Here is an 18,469-nt window from a genome sequence, read left to right as displayed (position 1 = left end):
ACATCTGGCCCTAAAGAGAGTGAATTGTCCGTCATCCCAGCATTAGGATGCCAGCAGATGTTCACGGAGAGCTGAGATGTGCCAGGCAGAGTGCTAAATGCTTTCTACTTCCTTTTCCTTGATTCTTAGAACAGCCATGCGAGGCAGGGCCTATTATTATTCCCATTTTACTCAGGAGGTGACTGATATTTACAGAGGCTGAGTAACTTTCCCACAAGCACACAGTGTCACAGTATGATTTGAACATAGATCACCCCACAATCCAGTGTGTTGGACTCTGTGTACCTCACAGTCCATGAGCCGGGTGCTAGCAGCTGCACAGAGGACAAGGGACGGGGCGAAGGCAGAAGGTGGTCTGGGGCCAGCTCTGAGGCACTGAGCACTAATACGAGGTTAGAAGGTAGGTTAAGTTTTTTAAAAAAATTTAATTGTATTACTTTCAAAGTAAAATGGAGCCATTTGTTTTTTTGTTTGTTTATTTATTAGAGAGAGACAGGAAGGGTGGGGGGGGGGAGAAAGATGAGAGCATCAACTCATAGTTGCTTCACTTTAGTTGTACACTGATTGCTTCTCATATATGCTTTGACCCCGGGAGTGGGGCCTCAAGCTGAGCCAGTGACCCCTTGCTCAAGCCAGTGACCTTGGGCTCAAGCCAGTGACCTTGGGCTCAAGCCAGTGACCTTAGGCTTCAAGCCAGCAATCTTTGGCTCAGGCCAGCAACCTTGGGATCATGTTGATGATCCCACACTTAAGTCAGCAACCCTGTGCTCAAGCTGGCATGCCCTACGCTCAAGCCAGTGACCCCATGCTGAAATAAATTCCATTATTTAGACACATTTTAAAGCAGAAGTCTTACTTTAGTGGGAGATGATTGTATAGGTAAGACAAAAGGATTAGATTAAGAAATCTATATATGAGGAATAAATAGTGATGGACAAAGACTTGACTTGGAGCTTGAACACACAATACAGTGTACAGAGATGTGTTGTAGAATTGGGCACCTGAAACCTGTATAATTATGTTAACCAGTGTCACTCCAATAAATTCAATGAAAAAAGGAAATCTAACTTAAAAACCAGTTGTTTTTTAGAAATTATAAGTCCTCCTTACTTGAAAAAAAGTACACTAATACTTGATTTTCAATCATCAAAGTAAACTTCAATAAAGTAAAACCACTTCTAAGGTATTCATTTTTTTCACCTTGAAAATGATGAAATTTGTTTTCTATTAAAAAAATCTAGAAATGCAGATGGCTTAAACCTCCAACTATTTTAAAGACTAAAGTTGTTACGGGATTCAGATTTCTATAGGAACTCATATTAAAAAAAAATTAAAAAAAAAACTCTTCAAATTCTTTCAGTGCATAGAACATTATGTTCTGCCTTTTTCCCCCTAACAGTTTATTTTAAGAATTATCAATTTGATTCTTGTGAAAATATATTCATGAAGTGTTTCAAAAGGCAAAAATAAACACAAATAGAAATGAACCACAAAAATAACACTTGTGTTGGTTTTTTATTAAGAAAGGAACATTTGGGTTCACGTCGGAATTCAGCTGATGAGCAGAACTAGAGATCATACTTGCTTTGAGTCAATCACTTTAAGATAAGGCAGTTCATATAATTAAGGTTACTCAACTTCCTACACCACTGGAGCTGCAGAAGTACTCAGATACTCCCAAATTTCAAATCTTGGCTGGTCCCCTGACCTTTTTGGATTCTGAGTCCCGGGGATGCTTTGCTTGGAACAGCACAGCCCCATCATCACAAGGAGCCCAGCTGCTCCCCTTCCACAAGGCCCTCGTAATTTCTAGGCCCCACGAAGATGAACTCACTGAGCTTGGGTGGCCAGGTCACTTAAGCCTTTTCTAGAGCGATCAGCCCAGTTTCCCTCCCATGGGGTTCTGCTTCCTGGAACCTTCTACTGACCAAAGAAACCAGCCAGGAGCAATTCACCCACTCCAAGCAGTGCAGCTGCACTAGGATGAGTTCTGGAACCTGGGCCACATGCACCGCCCACACAGCTGATGGTGGGGCGCAACCCTGCAAAGCCCCGCCCTGCCTCTCAGAAACAGCACCGTGACAACAGGCACGACAGAGTACAGGTGGCACCCAAGGTCATCTCAGGCATCTTCTTTCTCCCTTGTCAGTCACCGAGACTCCGTTGGTCACATTGTCTGACCTCAAGGTCACTAAACCCTGGGAAGGTCAGAAGGGGCTTTTAAGAAAAGAAGGGACTTGAAGAAAGAGAGAGAGAAATCTGGATAATATTCCAGATGGGAGAAGCAAAGTGAGCCAAGCAGAAAAGCAAGAAATTCTCCCAAGTCCAGGAGTCTCTCCTTTCTCCAGGAAAAAAATTCCAGGATTTCCCCTGAATCTAACACATCCTTTTCCTGGGACCTCGGACGTCCCATTTTCTAGGCTCTGGCTGTTGAATATGTGAAACCTACGAGGAAGTGGAATATGAAAAAGAGGTCACGGTCTGACATAAGTGCTGGCCTGGCAGAAAAACCCAATCTGCTCTCATTTTCTATCCTTTCCTGTCTCCGCATGAATGCTACCCCTAGATTTATTCTCCCGGGCTGGTGGGAGGGCAGCCTGCTGACACCCCTTCTCTAGAGACCTCTTGGCAAGAGTGCAGCACAAAGGGCCATATGTGCCTTTCTTCGGCTTCAGGACAGTGAGGCCAATTTCCTTTGCAAGGTCACTATGGCAGGAGTGGGGGGGGGGGGCAGGGAACACGTTTTTAATCACCTCTCAGAGAAAGAGAAGTTCCAGAAATGTCATTCACCCCAGAAATGTCATCTTGCTATGGCTTCCCCTCAATCTTTACCCTAAATTGAGGAACTCAGCCCCACCTGCCTCGGGCAATTAAAGTATATAAATGGATCCCCCCCCCCCCATGCTAGGCCAGCTAGAGTTGATTTTGTGAAAAGTGTGTGTGTGTGTGTGTGTGTGTGTGTGTGTGTGTGTGTGTATGGATGTATGTGAGAGAGCTGGGTACAGAAGTGCCCCAGGGTGGCCGGGATGCTCACCAGCTGGGGACAGAGCTTTATTCCTTCTCTGTCTCCTGGTTTCAGCCCCCTTCTCGCCGTCAGTGTTTGTGCCTGTCGTTCAGCCGTACCTGTTTACCTTAGACACGTCCCAAGTTCCCAGCCAGGGTGGGAGAGATGACCTGTGACATCCTTGAAAATGGAGAGTTGAGGAGAGATTCCTTCTGCAACCCTGGAACCAGGGACTTAGTCTCTCTGTTCTCTGCCTCCTCCTCTGTGAAGTGGGTAGAATACTGACAACCTCATGAGCTGTCTCGGAAATCAAAGGAAGGGCTGGTTATAAAACTTGGTAAAATATATGGGGCTACAGAGATTTGGTATTAGAGAGAAGGTTCCTAGTTTATTTTATCAGAGAGTGGGGCTGGACACAAGCACAGAACAGCGTTTTTCTGTTGCAGAAAAGCATAACTCAAGTCGGTAACTGAGGACCCACGGGATCAGTTAGAATGACACAGAGGAATTAGTCTTGGAAGCCTCCTGGAAGAGGTGATTTCCAAGAGAGGGGTTGCAAAGTGACTGATAGGAAGGTGCTCCCTTCTTCCTCAAGGCAAAGAAATTCCTAGCCGAGGGAGAGAAGTGATCTGATGTGGGTGGCTGCATCTTTGCTGTCACCTGGCCAGCAAACAGCCAGGAGCCAGGTTGCTGAGGGGCAGCATTAGCCAGGACCGATCTACTCAGGGACACTGGGCCAATCCGGGCATTGCAGCCCAGCTCCTGCCAGGGGACAGGACAGGGACCGGAGAGTTGTCCCTTTTGAATCCAGCCGTGCACCTGGGCCCTTCTCACAGTCCTCGCTTCACCACCTTTCCTCCCCGCTCTGGCTTCCTGTTTTGAAACCACCAATAGATGGAAAATGTGAGTGCTGTCCCTTGAATGGCTCAGGCTGTGTGTGTGTGTGTGTGTGTGTGTGTGTGTGTGTGTGTGTGTGTGAGAGAGAGAGAGAGAGAGAGAGAGAGAGAGCGCGCGCGCGCGCGCTGGGGCGAGAGTGTGTGCTATGTGAATGTGTGGGTGTGGGCAAATATGTCTGTGAGCATGTGTTGTGTATAGATCGTGTGTGTGTGTGCACACGCTGGGTGTGTGAGTAGAATCGTGTGTCTGTGAGTGTGTATGAGTCTGTGTGACATTGTGAGTGTGCCTGTGTGTGTGTGTGTGACTCTTTGTGTGTGTGTGTGTGTGTGTGTGTGTGTGTGTGTGTGTGTGTGTGTGTGTGTGTGACTGTGTAGGCAGGAGTGTACCGCACGGCCTGGGAAAGGCAGCCCAGTCAGGAGGCTTGTCCTTTTAGGGGACGCCTGGCAGGGTGGGGTGAGGGGATTGATGCCCTCCCGGCAAACCTGTGTGGTTGGCAAGGAGGAGGAACACAAAATAGTGTCTGTGAGCAGGTAAGGGACAGCTGCCAAGGCCTTTCCTATCAACTCTAAAAAGCTTATCTCTCAGTTTGTAGTAAGGTCATTTGTTTTTTCCAACCTTGAAAACAGAAATAATTTCTTACCAATCCAACAATGGCTTCCTAAGGAAGTAAATTATGTAATAGACCTAGGTAGAAAGCCAGGAAATGTGTCTGGTTCATTTCTGTATCCCCACTACCCCGTACAGTTCCTGGCGGGTAGCAGGGTTCCAGTAATTAAGCAGGTGTTTCTGGGGTGCTCACTAGGAAAAGAAGGATTGTTCTAGGCTCCTGGCATTCAACATAGGTCATAACAAAGTCCCCGGTCTCAGGTAGTTTACGGTCATTCAGGGAGGACAATTGCATACATGAATACATATCTAAATATGACAGGTGCTGTTAGTATTGTATGAAAAGATGGATATCTTTTAAATGTCTTTTTGTGGCTTTTTAGATGAGGCTCTGGCTTTTTCTGGCTATGAACAGAGGGAAAGCCATAATCAATATGCCTTTCTTCACATATTGAAATATTATGGCTCACAGTCTTTCAGAAACAAAATTTTCCCTGGTGAGAAAAGGGAAATGGGTGAGATTTCTCCCTCTTACCAAGCCCTCCTGCACCTTGTTCTTGGCCAACTTGGAGCTTCTAGTACCTCCCCATTTTTCCCACATCTCACCCACTCTTCCTTCTCCCTTCTTTTCATCTGGATGGCAGAATTCTACTCATCCTTCAAGGCCCAGCTCAAATCCTGTCCGCCCTGTGGGCAGAGTTAATGTCCCTCTCTTGGTGAGCCAGCGGCATACTTTAGATGACCAGGGAGCATGAATATCTCGGGGCCTTGCGATTATTAGCTGCAGGTTTATAGTCTGTCCCAACTGAGCTCCTCTCCAGGAACTGTGTTTTGTCTGCCACCAAATTCCCCGGACCCTGGTACAAAGCCTGGTTCTTCTTCAATGTTTGACACGAGTAGAATGGGTGAACGGATGGGTGGGAGCACAGATGGGGGGTTAGATGAATGCCATCTCAACACCTTCATGTCATGAAAGAGGCATTAGAGACACCTCAGCCAGGATGAGGAGTGCAGCCCAAGGACCATGGAGTTTTAACAGTGGCCAATGCTGAGTCTGGGCTTCTTGTCCATTTTTATAAATGATCTGGAAAAGGAAGTTCAGAGGGAAATGCACACATCTGTGGATGCCATGGAGCTCTTTTGATATTGAAATGTCACACTGATAGGGTAGACCTCTGGTGTGAATTGGCAGATAAGTGGAAGGTGGCTTCCGTTTGAGCAAATTGAAACACTTGCTCTAAGATAAAAGTTATCTAAAGTATGAAATGGTGCCTGTACCTAATGAACATTGGTAAGAAAGAGCGAGGACCTGGGAGTCACTTCATTCAGTCCTCTAAGCACCTACTATGTGCTGGGCTTTGGGCTCAAGATGGTACCTCCTACCCTTAAATGGTCTCAGAGGCTAATGAAGTAGAATATTTCCAGTGCAGTGGGGAGATAGAAATAGAAGAAAATAATTTGAGATCATACTAACAAGTGCTACTGGAAGAAGATTATAAAATTCTGTGAAACTTCCTAAGACACCTCCTCTGCTGGGGTGGGGACAGCAAGGGTGGCTTTGTTCATTCTCCTGTATTTAGTGACCATCCCAGGGGTCTTCTCTGTGCTATATCCTGAAGGCACAAAGCTAGACAGATTTGGAGCTTTATTTACAAGAAGCTTATAGTCCAATAGGGGATATGCAGAAACGAAGTGTGGGAGGGGTCATGAGGGAAGATATGTGATTCAGAAAGGAAATTCTGGAAGGATTCGATTAAAGAGATGAAGTTTTAGCTTGAAGTCATTGTTTAAGTTCACCAGACAGAAAAGAAGAGGTGTGGAAATCCCACTAGATAAAGCAACATGGGCAAAGTTTCAACGGAGAACTCCAGGTATTTCAGGCAACGCAGGGACCCCAGGACTGAGACAGAGGCTGCATGGTGGGGGTGGGGGTGGGGGATATGTGGCTGGGGAAGTGGGTACAGCAGGAGAAGCAGCCAGGTTGACAGAAGCCAGCACAGGCTGTGGCCAGGGATTTGGGGGCCTCTGAAAGATCTTAAGTGAGAAAGTGACATGATCCAGGTCATTATTTTAGGAAAATTATCCTGGCCTCAGTGGAGAATGGACTAGGAATTAGGGAATGAAAAGCGAGGGTGAAACCAGCAGCCAAGAGAGCAAGAGCTTATGAATAGAAAGTAGAATGCATAAATGGACCAGGGATGACCTGGGAGTGGGACTGGCTGGCTAACATCAGACACTAGGAAATTTCATTGTCCACGCAGGCATTCTATAGGAGCAATGCTGAGATCAATACCTAGAAACAGTATTAGACGGGAGGGGAGAAGAGAGTACCAGAGTCATGGGTACTGGGCTAAGCCATGACTCTGCGACCTTAGACAATCGGCACACCTGCCTGAGCCCTGACCAGGACTGCTGTGAGAATAATATGACATAACATTTTAAAGTTTCTTTTTTTATATAAATAATAAGGTCAGTACCCAGAGTAATGTGGGGTAATTTAGGCTCTAGCACATGAAGATTTAAATCTCAAGGCCGGAGAAGGTCCAGAAGAAGGCACTGGGGTATGTAAGGGGTTGGAATGGTTTCCTTACAGAGACACAATGAAAATATTAGAGCTCTTCCATCCGGAAAGAATAGGAGAGTCTGTCAAAGTTGAGGCTTTACAGTACAGGAGTGGAGAGAGACTCAGGCAGCTGCCTGGGTTCAAAGCTTGCCTCTGCCACTTAAGATCCTTAGAGTGCCTTGGACAACTACTTAGCCTTTCTAAGCCTCAGTTTCCTCATTTGTCTAGTGGGAGTGAAAACCATGAGCTGGTTGTTGTGAGGATTAGATGGCATCGTGATGACTTAATTGTTGTGAGGATCGAAAGACAGACCCAGTGGGAGCCATGAGCGTGACCTGGGAAGAGCATCTGTGCACAGTGAGACCCAGGATCTGCAAGACAAGTGAAAGGACACCTCCCTTACGCTTGAAGAAATATGCTGAGGCAAATAAGAAAAGGTAGAAGGATCTCACACAGCGGGAAGAAACTGATGAAGCTCATCGTACCAAAAGTGTAAGCGGCTCTGGACTGTCGTCCTGCAGGACAGTGGTCATGAGCAGCAGCTGCCCCACACTGTCATACGCCCAGGTCACTCACACACACCGGTGCTTAACCCTCATTTGCCACCTAACAAGCCCCTGGGGTGTCAGCGAGGAGCAGAGCTGGTGGAAGGAAGGAACTAGGGAGGGAGAGCCCTCACTTCGGTTACATGTGCATAGAGAAGATGTTGCTGCTGGGGCAGCCGGGACAGCCGTGTGCTGTCCTGGTCCCAGACTGGTCCCTGCACAGTGCGTGGCGCGGACCGCACATGCGCATGCGCACGCTCCTCCTCACTGTGAGAGTCGGAGCCCTCTGCTGATACATCCGTGTTGCTCAGGTCTGTGACCCCTTGCAGCTTGCGCTGTCACCAGAAACCCTCCCCTGAGACACAGCTGAATCATGGACCGCATGTCTTTAGCTGGTCTAATTTGTAGGGCTGGCAGCCTGGAATGTAGTTATTGCTAATGATACTAATCTCTGAGCTGAATTCCAGAGGGAAACTGCTGCTAGATGCTATAATTACAAGGAGCAGAGAGCTGCTATGCATTTGCTATACGCAAAGCGCGGCCTATGCTGCCAACGCTTGCCCAAAGCCTAGAAAACCATGACAATTGTTGGCAGTTGCATTCTGCTTTACACCTTAGATCTGTAATCTTAACAGGGAAAGTGACTGAGTACCCATGGTACCAGACAGCACTATCAGTAGAACTATTTCCATTCTCCACTGTCAGATGAGAAAAGTAAGGGTTAGCAATATTCAGCAAATCACCCAAGAGTCATAGATCTAGTAAGTGGTAGAACAGGATTCCAATCTATTGTCTGCGTCTCGAGGCCATGGGTTTGACCAGTAGGCAACATTATCTTCTAACTCTAACAATAGCTTTGTGAAGTCTTCTCTTTCCATTTTTACAGATAAGACATCTTAGCCCAGAGGTTTCCCCTAAGTCACAGCAAATAGCAAAGCCAAGGCTTAGGGCCAGATCCTCCAACCAGTATTCAGTTTGTTTCTTTCTTTCTTTTTTGAAGGTTTCTAGTGTAAGCATTTATTTGCTCATCAAAAGAATAAAAGCAGTCACTCATTTATTCATAGCTTATATCTTCAGGTATATTCACTGAATAGATCATCAGATACATTCAGTTTTAGATGACAGTAATGGGTGTGAAGTGTCAAGCCTGGCCTGTAGTAGGCACTCGACTATAAGCTCCACGAAGCTAGAGACAGGTCTGTTTTTTTTTCCTTTTTCTAATTGATTTTAATTTGTTGTGTTTACATAGTTACAAGTGTACCCCTGAATATATCTCCCTGCCTCCCCCTTCTTCTCCTTGATACCCTCTTTGCCCCCTCCCCCACTGCCTTCCCCCTTTTCCTCTGTAATTTACTATCCTGCCCTCTATCTCTCTGTGTTATGTTTATGTACTTTCACTAATGTCTTTCCTTTCTTTGATCTCCTCCTCTCTTCCCCTTTCCCTCTGGACTCTTTGTGTTTCTTGATGCAACTCCCACCCCTCAGTCAGAGAATGTCTGGGCTGCTGAGGAAACAGACTTGCCAGTGTTGTACCCATTGCTGGGGTGGGGCTCAGTGGCAGGGACCTCCCTCTTTTCAAGGACAGTGCTCAGGCTGGTTGTGAGGGACAAGGTGTTTTCTGTACTCATAGGCACTGTGTACTCTCAGTTGCATCCACATAATGTTGGGTTTTTTATCTAAACCCCCGGAGCTACAAAGACCTCCACTCAAAGACACTTAACTAATTATATCACCTTCCATAAGGTCAGGTACCAAATCTCACCCATCCTTTTACAGTGTAGAGAAATATATACAGCACTCTCCCCAAAGGAGGCTAGTGAAATATAGAGCCCCCATTATCCAAAAATAAGATTCAAACATTTACCCCTCTTGTCCAGAGACAGATTAAGGTTGGTTGAGGCCCTGGGTACTGAAGAAACTATTGGGCCCCTTAAAAAGAGAGAGAGACAGGAAAAATAAAAATAAATGTTAACCATATTTTTAATTAATAAAAATATTATGCACTATTAATGTTAAAATTGCACATATGAAACCAAACTTGCTATCATTAGAAAAAAGTGTAAAGTTGGGGTTTTGTGGGGCCCTTCAGAAGTCGGGGCTCGGGGCGCATGCCCAGTGCGCCCACCATTAAATCCACCTCTGTTCTTGTCAACTTTCTAAGAAGTTAGGAATAACAGACCACTGTGTGAGCCATGTTTTGAGATCCTGGGAGGAAAGATACCATAGAAACTCATTCTGTCATAGGTATCACTGAGAAAGGTGAGGTCAGCACTGACGGTGTGATGATTGAGATATCATTGAGTGGACAGCAACATTTCAGTGGCTGGCAAGAGGGACGGACACCTCTAGGTCATCAGAAAGAATGCTACTTTGTGCCCAGGTTTTGGGCCATTGCTGTTCACAACACTCTTCTGCCTCCCACGTTTTGAGAAAGTGCATAATTAAGTGCAGAGCTTAGTCAGGAGCAAAGAGCTTTCATGTTACTCTTGGAAGCATTGGTCTCATAGCAATCCTATAAATTAGATATTCCATTCTATAGATGAGGCAAATGGGTCCCAAGAAAGTGAAATCCCAATTCTTTTGCTCTATGGGGCATCTTCCCTTTTGGTTGTGTGGGAAGCTGCATAGTTGTTCCACGGGAGAATGTGCTCCCTGGCCCTAGGAGTCAATGAAGCAATAGGTGTGCCTCCTACCCTGTTGCAGGGCCTCTGCTTTCCCACCCTTCTAGTGCATCTGTCCACATGGAGGCTCATTCCAGTCTGAGACCAGCTGTGGTTGATCAGGGAGATGCCAGCATCTTGGCTTCAGGATCCCCAACAGAGCCCAACTTCTTGGTTCCAGCCTGCCTTATAATTAGGTGTTTTCATTGGGTATTCTGTGACCCTCCATCAGAGCTTAGTTCTCACTCGGGCAATGGATGTCACTCTGCAACCTGCTCTCCCCCAGGAAGGTGGTGCTCATTATGAAGGAGATGAAGGCAGGGGCATACACCCAGCCTTCTGCAGTGGATTGGGAGCCTGGGCTCTTCTGGGATAATCTTGGCTAATCGGCTTAGAATTCCATTTTAAGTCATGGGGCTCCACATCACAGCCACCATGGCTGTCCCTTCTCTTAGCCCAGCGTGAGAAGCCTCCAGATGAACAGTGGGAGCCATGGAGGTTTGAAACCAAAAGGAGTCAGTTGTCCAAAGGAAAGCCTCCATTAACAAAATTCTATGTTCCCTTGGGCTGAAAGTATATCAACCTAAAGTGTAAGAAAATGGGGAAATGAATTCATTATTACTTAATAAACACAAGGTATTTGAAATGTTTTATACTAAAACATGGGATCTTTTGAAGCAAAGCATTCTCCACCTGTACAAAGCTGGTTGGACTGTCTTTTCAAACCTAATATTCTTCTTGGCTTACCTTGTCTCCTATATACCTGGCCCCAGAGCTGTTCACCTGTTCCTATCCCTAGGAACCTCTAAGGTACCAAGTACTGCCTAAGAACAGTTGCCTTCTTTGAGTTGTAACTGTTGTGGAGGAGATAAGACATGAAATGACAAGAGAACTGGCCCATGTAGCAAGAGCATGTTCTACTGGACAAGAGAAGCTAAGCGTTAAGAATGCCAGGGTTAGCCCTGGCCGGTTGGCTCAGCGGTAGAGCGTGGGCCTAGCGTGCGGAGGACCCGGGTTCGATTCCCGGCCAGGGCACACAGGAGAAGCGCCCATTTGCTTCTCCACCCCTCCGCTGCGCTTTCCTCTCTGTCTCTCTCTTCCCCTCCCGCAGCCAAGGCTCCATTGGAGCAAAGATGGCCCGGGCGCTGGGGATGACTCTGTGGCCTCTGCCTCAGGCGCTAGAGTGGCTCTGGTCGCAACATGGCGATGCCCAGGATGGGCAGGGCATCGCCCCCTGGTGGGCAGAGCGTCGCCCCTGGTGGGCGTGCCGGGTGGATCCTGGTCGGGCGCATGCGGGAGTCTGACTGTCTCTCCCTGTTTCCAGCTTCGGAAAAATGAAAGAAAAAAAAAAAAAAAAAAAGAATGCCAGGGTTGCCTGACCAGGCGGTGGCGCAGTGGATAGAGCGTAGGACTGGGATGCAGAGGACCCAGGTTCGAGACCCCAAGGTCACCAGCTTGAGCGCAGGCTCATCTGGTTTGAGCAAAGCTCACCAGCTTGGACCTAAGGTCGCTGGCTCAAGCAAGGGGTTACTCAGTCTGCTGTAGCCCCCTGGTCAAGGCACATATGAGAAAGTAATAAATGAACAACTGAATTGCCACAACAAAAAAACTGATGATTGATGCTTCTCATCTCTCTCCATTCCTGTCTGCCCGTCCCTATCTATCCCTCTCTCTGACTCTCTCTCTGTCTCTGTAAAAAAAAAAAAAAAAAAAAAAAGAATGCCAGGGTTACTGGGGCTGTAGTCATAGATAGGGTGACTTCAAAGTAGCAGATGTAGGTTGAAATGGAAGAAGAAAAGACATGGTTGGGACAGAGGCCCATGTGTCACAGGAATAATGTTTCTCACCTCGGGAAGGTCCAATCTGATAATCATGAAATAGTAGCTTCCTAGGCAAATGGGGCATGTAACAGTATCAAATATTAGAAGGCAGAGGGTAGTCTTGATTTCATAGGCAGTAAGGAGCCTTTTTAGTCTCTCAAGCACAGGGGCATAAGAGTGGTATTTTAGCAGAAATTTTTCCTTGGAGATGTGCATGATGGATTGAAGTGATAATCCCAAGGCAGGAAGAGCAGTTGGAGAAGTTGGTTCAGAAGACAAAATATTTTCAAGGATTATGGCAGTGGATTCAAACGCAACATAAGAGCAAGGTCAATAACACACACATCCAACTCTAAATAGTTTCCAAATTACTTTCTGTTGTATTCTACCATTTGGTTCATATAAACAGGTCCTTGGGGATATACTATTATTACTTCCATTTACAGCTGAAAAGACCAAGACTCAAAGGGGCTAACTGACTCACCCCCGCCTGGCCTTCTGACTGGGCTGTGGGCTATATCCTGGGTTTTCTCTTTCCCAGTCCTCTGTTCCTTCCAATGCATGACCTACCTCTTCTCTTGTTTTTCCTATCCCTCTTAGCCCCCAGTCTAGGGAATATTGGGTGCTCAAAATCTTCTTAGAGAATGAAGACTAGCTGAAGACAGTTTCTTGGAAGAAATCTGCTGTGCAATTTTTAATTCTTAGCATAACTATACCATCACTATTATATATTCTCTACCTTATCTAACCTGCCTATATGTGAATCCAATAAATGCTTTCAATAAATTAAGTGCCAATCATGTGCCAAGTAAGTACTTCACTGCGTAATTAATATCTAGAAATGAACAAGGTCAAGCCAAGTCTTCGTTCTCGGGGAGCTTCCATTCTAGGGTGTCACTGTCCAAGTGAATGTCTCTGTGATGATAGGAATGTTCAGATCTGCATAGCCAACATTTTTCGTTTTAGTTAGTGTGTGGCTATTGGTTCCAGTTCCATGGGATGGTTTCATAGGCAATAGCGAGGGGAGTTCCAAATGTTGAATCCCATTGCTAAGAAAGGCAAACTGCAGGGGAAAAGTCTTTTCCTGGGAATGCTGGGGACTGCCTTCCTAGCCTAACCCTGCCACTCCAGAGGTGGAGATGAGCCTGTTAGTGCCTTCTCTCTTCTCCCCAAAGAATCTGTCTTTCTCATAAGCTAAAAACGGCATCCTATTGTCCTGGAGAATTCTTCTCTTGGGGTCTTCACTACTGAACACAGAGTGGTAATTGAAGGAACTTGACCTGTGTTGTACCCAGGAGGGAAGGTGAAGGGGTAAGGCAGAGCATGAGTGGCTTGCAGAGAGAGAGAGATGTGGTTCCTTGTCCAAGCTGGAATGAATGGGGCAGAGTGAGGCTTGAGCTGCTGCTGGTCGAGAGGGCTGCAGTTGAAATGACTGCTTTCCATTGCAGCGGGTGGTGTGAGTATGACTCCTGCTTTGGTCTGTGACACCATGCCCACTGAGGATTCTCCATGAGCCTCTCCCTCCCTCCCTTGCGGGGCGTACTTTACAATCAACCCAAACCTAGTACTATGCCTGGTACCTTTAAAAAAAAATTTTTATCCCTCAGTGCCTTCTAAGATTAAAGAAACAGCCCAACTTCCTCCCCCTGGTGTGTGGAAGGAGAGAAGCCACAGCGCACTCACGAGAAGGGACCTTTAAGACCAGTGTAAGTCCCCTTTGGTTGGTTTTTCACAGTCCCTCGAAGTTAAGGGACTTGCCCAGGGTCACAAGATGACAGAGTCGGACTAGACCCCTGGCTGCACCACTGGCTTGGCCCTTCTCCCAGGACTGCACAGCAGTCACGGGGGTGGGGGGAAGAGGACCTCAGTCAGAAGGGCGGAGTAGGTACACACCAAGGATTTGTAAGCCCTGGGTACTAACTAGGTCGAGCCCTGCACCAACTCATCGTGACCTTAAAGGAGTCGTTTTCTTCTCTAAGCCTCGGTTCCCCGATCTGTAAAATGGAGAAGTCAGGCCACATGATTTCTTCCCCGTCACGGTCCAGTGGGGACTATCTTTGCATGGGTTTCAATGAAGTGCATTTAATGAAGGAAATACCTGCTGTCCCCTCAAGCTGCACATCACCGCGAATCTAGCTAAATGCCTAACCACAAGGAGCCCTTTTCCTCTGTTTCTCAGTTTCATCACAAACACTCAGATAACCCAGGTAGCAATGACCTTCTGACTTGTTGCCTTCTGTGTAAAAGGCCCGAGCATTTTATGCTTTATTTTTTAAGGAAATTGAGGATCAGGTTTTGGTTCGAGGAAGGCAACGAAGGCCAGAGAACGTGGCCACTCAGAGCGACAGTCTGGCACCGAAGGGCTTTGCCCGGCCTGGTTCAGAAAAGCTTCCAATGTCAATGAAAGTCATTCCGCAGAGCAGGACAGGCCCTCTGCTCTTGGGGGATGCCAAAGTGGTCTCGGGGCTCAGCTGTGATCTCTCCCTCCCACCCACAGAGGGAGGCCTTATCGGTGGCGGAGGGGGAAGCAGGCAAGGAGGAAGTGACTCATTTAGGATCCTCCTCTGAGCTGAGGACAGAGTCAGTTTAGCCTTTGTCAATTGGCTCAAGGTCCTCCAGTTCTAAGACTGGATTTATATTTAGAAGAAAAATAAATAAATAAAGAAAACAGACCAACAAGCTCTTTTGAAAAATATCATGGCTAAAGACAAACCTTGTCTAAACGACAGGTAATTAATTGTAGTCTGCTTTGGTTTTCTTCCTCACCGGTTAATTTGTCTGTTTCCTGGGGTTTGGAGCATATCACAGGACTCATTTGTGCCCAAACATTGCAGTACCCCTACCTGTTACCACCACAAAGGGTGCCGAGCACAGGACACAGGTGTTTCTTGGCAACTCCTGAGCTGGTTAAGGAGAGGGTCAGTTCATTAGGGTGGAAAGACTCCAGCTGCACACTTAGGCATAAGCATTACCACGTGTAGGCCTGAGCGTGAGGGTGACATTTGAATGTGGCAATAAGAATAAATGCAGGGGTAAATGTCTTACCCGCCTTTGGCCTTGGACCCACGCGGACCTAGAGCTGAGTCAGGCCTTCTGGGCACTTTCTTCCCTTCTTGCCTCCTCCCCACTGCACCCTGTTTATTTTGGGTGTCAGTTCCTAGATCTCAGGGAATGAGGCATGTGTAGTTCTTTGCAGACTCCCCTCCATTCAGATCATGGGGGTGGGGCAGGGGGGCTGTTCTAGCTGTTCTCAGAGGCTGTAGTGCCCCAGTGTGGAGGCCTGCGGTAGGGCCTGGGACTCCCAGTGTGGAGGAGGTTGAAGAAAGAGCCCTCGGGGCAGGAGGTCAGTTGCCCTGCCAATATCACACTGCGGGACCCAAGGGACGCTGAGAGGTTGCCTCTTGGGGCTGTTCCCTCTGAAGGGGGCCCCAAGGCCTCTCAGCAGGTTAGCACTGTCTTGGAGCTCAAGAAGTGGCACTAGACCAGAAGGAAATTAAGCCGCACAGTCTAAGCAGAAAAGGCAGAGGCACCGCTTTGTCACGTGCTGAGAGGAACACAGGTTGGGGACTTAGGAAACCTGGTTTCCCATGCTCACCGGGCCACTGACCCTGTGGCTCTCAGTTCCTTGTGTGTGGCATGAGAGGACTGGAGTGATCTTGATCTTAAAGTCGTGAAGTTGTGAGCATCTTAAATGTCATACTTTAAGATGTATACTGTTAGCAGACACACACACGCACATGGGCACACTGTCACACTCAGCGGTGCTTGACCAGGCATTGGGCGTTAGTTGACATCTGGTAAACCTCGATAGTCCAGGCTGTGACATAGCAGACAGACAGGCTGTATGCTTCTATCCATAACATGAAATTAATCATTGCTTTCCGGCCCCTGTTTCCTTCCGTCTTAAGGCTGAGGGAGGAGGTCTCCCCAGGTGTAAGGGCTCTAAGCTCTCTGAAGCCCAGTGGAAAGAAAAGACCTTATTAAAACAAACAAAAAAACCCACTCCTCTGAATGAGGCTTCCTCAGGGTCCCCAGGCCGGCAAGGGTGGCAGTGTGTTTACTGCTTCCCAAAGTCTGAGCCCCTGAGCTCTGGGAGCTGAGGCACCGGCAAGGAGATGACGCGGAAGGGGACGATGGTCGGGGACGCTGGAGTCGGGCCAGCAGACAAATGGTGGCCTGGAGAGCTTGGGTCTTCTCTCCTTTCCCAGTGTGTTTGGTAAAGTCCCATTTATAATATAGAAAGTGCCCCACGAAAGAGGAAGCAGTAAGTCATTTCAGGAAACGGAGCCTGACCACTGGGCAGCTTAGCAGTGTGGAGCAGGCAGGGCAGAATTTCCTGGGATTTCAGCTGCAGAATCAACTTCTGAAGAATCAGCCAAGGACTGTTTTACCGAAGGATTTCATCCAGGAAAATTCCAAAGCAGGCTTAGCCTTGGAGTCGGGAAGAGTGGGGGCGGGCAGTCAGTGGTGGGGGAGGGGAAGACCGACCAGTGCCAGGCTCTGCGCTAGCCGCACCTCTATGTTATTTCACGTGACGTAACAGAGTGGTGTAATATCAGCCTCAGTTAACTGGAGCAGGGACTGAGCTCAGAGAGGTGAGGTCATTACCCGGAGACTTGCAGCTTTTGAGGGGTAGCCATAGTTTCCAAACCCACTCTGTCTGACTCCAAGCCTACGTCCTGGCCACTCCATTCTACACCCTCCCTTGTGCACCAAGCTATGCCTTTTAGCCATGAATAGCCCAAATCATATTTAACTGGTGGCGGAAATGGAAGGCAGTAGTCCCCAGCCCACCAAATTGGTTTAAAGATTAAAATAAGACGGTACTTATAAATCGCACAGCATATAATGGTACTCCATTAATGTTAGGTTCCTTCTCCTTCCAACATCTGTTTGTTGAAGTGGTCACATAATGATTTCCCTTAAGGACAGGGGCCATGTTTTCTATCTTTATACTCACAGTCCTGAATCCAGGGTCTGCCAACAGAGCTTGACACAATATATGTTGTTTAAAGGACTAGTAATGAGCAAACAAATGAACTGTCAACTGAAGTCGTGTTGTAACAAGTCCCTGTGGATGAAAACCATCACTGCACCTAACCCACCATGATCCAAGAACCCGACCACAGCCGGGACTGACATCCCTCCGCTCAGGAGGACGTGTGGCCAGTGGCTGAGCACACGCTTTACTGCCACATCTTCTACTTCGCAGCTGTGGGACCTTGGCCAAGTTCTGTAGCCTCTCTCAGCCTCGCTTTCCCCACGGGTTCGGCGAGGGAAATAACGGTGCCTCCCTATGAGGGCTGAGTAAAGACTGAATGAGATCATTTAAAATGTTTACAGTACAGCCTGACCAGGCGGTGGCGCAGTGGATAGAGCGTCGGACTGGGATGCAAAGGACCCAGGTTCGAGACCCCCGAGGTTGCCAGCTTGAGCGCAGGCTCATTTGGTTTGAGCAAAGCTCACCAGCTTGGACTCAAGGTCGCTGGCTCGAGCAAGGGGTTACTCGGTCTGCTGAAGGCCCACGGTCAAGGCACATATGAGAAAGCAATCAATGAACAACTAAGGTGTCGCAACGAAAAACTGATGATTTATGCTTCTCATCTCTCTTCGTTCTGCCTGTCTGTCCCTATCTATCCCTCTCTCTGACTCTCTCTGTTAAAAAAAAAAATGCTTACAGTATAGTGCGTGCCTCCTCGTAAACACTCAATAGATGTAAACTAATCAATCACTTATGTGAAAGGGGACAGAATGGTGACAGTTGGCTCTGTTTGGTGCATACATTCCTCTGACCCACAAAGGCTGCGAGTCAGAGCCTCTCAACAGAGCTTTGGGCTGAAACCATTTTTAGGACTGAAAATCATGAGTGTTTAAGACTTTTCAGCTGATTTTAGTGGTTTAGTGAGGAAACAGAATCTTCTGGACTGACGAGTCAGAGACGCATGCCTTGAGTAGGAAACCGAACCGAGCTACTAACTAGAGCACTAATCACATTCCGGTCTCACGTGTCTCTTGGGGGAGGAAAGGTGTATGAAAACATGCAGAAATGGGACCGTCCCAGAGAGGGAATGGTCATATAAACCATGGGCATATTTACTGAGCACCTACGTTAAGCCATGTACTGTGCCAAATGTTAGGGTAATACTCTCAGTCTCATTGAATCTGATTTTGGGGTCACTGTGTCTCCAGTTTGCTGTGTGTCTTTGGACAAAAATAGAGGCAGCCTTTGATCCTGTTTCTGAAGGAATAAATAGTGCATTGTGTACTATTGAAATTTGGAAACTTTATCTTATTTCCTGAAGAGGTAATTCAGAAGACGAGAGATGGTACTACTCCGCAGAGTGGGGAATAAAGACCCCACAGGGGTCTTTAAC

The 18,469-nt window shown here is 47.3% G+C and overlaps 1 protein-coding gene across 1 annotated transcript in view; it reads left to right on the top strand.

The window, feature by feature from the left end:
* Positions 1-18,469, top strand: part of UBASH3B (ubiquitin associated and SH3 domain containing B) — a 136,886-nt gene that overhangs the window by 76,561 nt on the left and 41,856 nt on the right. The window lies entirely within an intron of this gene.

Source organism: Saccopteryx leptura, chromosome 2 (genome assembly GCF_036850995.1).
Source record: "Saccopteryx leptura isolate mSacLep1 chromosome 2, mSacLep1_pri_phased_curated, whole genome shotgun sequence".
NCBI classification, from domain to species: Eukaryota; Metazoa; Chordata; class Mammalia; order Chiroptera; family Emballonuridae; genus Saccopteryx; species Saccopteryx leptura.
This window is presented reverse-complemented; position numbering and strand designations above follow the sequence as displayed.